Genomic DNA, 1,785 nt, shown 5'->3' on the forward strand with positions numbered 1-1,785 from the left:
CTCTCTCTCTCTCTATCTCTCTCTCTCTTCTCTCATCTCTCTCTCTCTCTCTCTTCTCTCTCTCTCTGCTCTTCTATCTCTCTCCTTCTCTCTCTCTCTCTCCTCTCTCTCTCTCTCTCTCTCTCTCTCTTTCTCTCTCTCTCTCTCTCTCTCTTCTCTCTTCGCTCTCATCCCTTTTCTTCGCTCTCTCTCTCACTTCTCCTTCTCTCTCTCTTCTCTCTCTCTCCCTCTCTCCTCTCTCCTTCTCTCCCTCTCTCTCTCTCTTACTCTCCTCTCTCTTCTCTCTCTTCGCCTGCAAGGTGGATGGCGTCAGCAAGGCGCGGCGTCGCGTGAGGTGCTGTGTGTTTGTGTGTGTGTTGTGTGGTGTGTGTGTGTGTGTGTGATCCGTTGTGGGTGTGTGTGGTGGTGTGTGGTGTGTGTGTGAGTGTGTCGGTGTGTGTGTGTGTGGTGTGGCGTGTGCTGTGCGTGTGCTGTTTGTGTGTGTGTGGTGTGTTGTGTTGTGTGTGTGTATGGTCGGTGTGTGTGTGTGTGTGTGTGTGTGTGTGCTGTGTGTGTGTGTGTGTGTGTGTGTGTGGTGTGTGTGACTTGGTAGTGTGAGTCACTGGTGTGTGTGTGTGTGTGATGTGTGGTGTGTGTTGCGTGTGTGTGTGTTGATGTGGTGTGTTCTGTGTGTTCGTGTGTGTGTGTGTGTGTGTGTGTACTTGTGTTTGTGTGTGTGTATGCGTGTGTGTGTGTGGCGTGTGTGTGTGATGTGTGGTCTGTGGTGTGTGTGTGTGTGTTGTGGTGTGTATGTGTGTGTGTGTGTGCTGTGCTGTGTGTGATGTGTGTGTGTGTGATGTGTGTGTGGCTGCTTGTGTGTGTGTGTGATGTGCTGTGTGTGGAAAGGGTGGGAGTGTTAAGGCGTGCGAGAGGGGGCGGTGTCGTGCGGTGGTGGGTGGAGGTTCTCGAGGCGGGGGTTAAACAAGTTTTTTTTAAATGAATAAAATTGTGCTAAATCAACGAGGTGATATTTGTGGACAGCGCCGTACGGTGCAAAACTCCTACTTCATTCCCGCCCGCCCTTTCCCTTGTCTTCCTTGTCGCACGCTGAGCCTCCTTCTTCTGCCCCCGCCCCTCAGCTATCTTCCCTGCCACCTTCCGTCAGTCACCCACCCCGCTCACTTTCAGCAAGCTATATTACGTACATTTATTTAGGCCGTACTGCACGCCTGAAACGGTGCTCGCGCATGCGTAATATCTGGCGAGAAGAAAAATATTTAGCAAAGATTATGAATTTAAAATGAAGAGGGGTTATGCTATCATAGATTTATATGAGCAAAATTGTATCAGTAGACCGCATTTCAAAAATAGGAAGCAGACCTTGCATGTAAGGTCGCCGCTGCATATACCAGTCAGTAGGCCTACATAACCTGGCCACGTTACTGTTTTAGCGCATGCGCAATATTTCACCAGAGGAGTTATATTTTGTGAGGAAAATGCATTTAGTATGGTCAGGGGGTTCTCAGCATAGGTTTCTGTAATAAATTCTTTTCTACTTGAAACTCCGAACACGCGCACTCGAAACTTCGTACTTGTTCAAAAATGTTCCGCTCTTTCTGTGGCAGCACCACCATCCAATGACGCTTGAAAATGTTTCTGTTAAAATATGACTCTTTGGCGCCATCTCGCGTGAAAAAATAATTATAAAGTGCGCATAACTATATATACTAAATAAACTCTAAAATTACACTCCTGATTACCAGGATATTTATATGTATCTACATAAATAAATTTATATATAATTAT

This window comes from Priapulus caudatus, unplaced genomic scaffold (assembly GCF_000485595.1).
Source record: "Priapulus caudatus unplaced genomic scaffold, Priapulus_caudatus-5.0.1 Scaffold197, whole genome shotgun sequence".
NCBI lineage: Eukaryota > Metazoa > Priapulida > Priapulimorpha > Priapulimorphida > Priapulidae > Priapulus > Priapulus caudatus.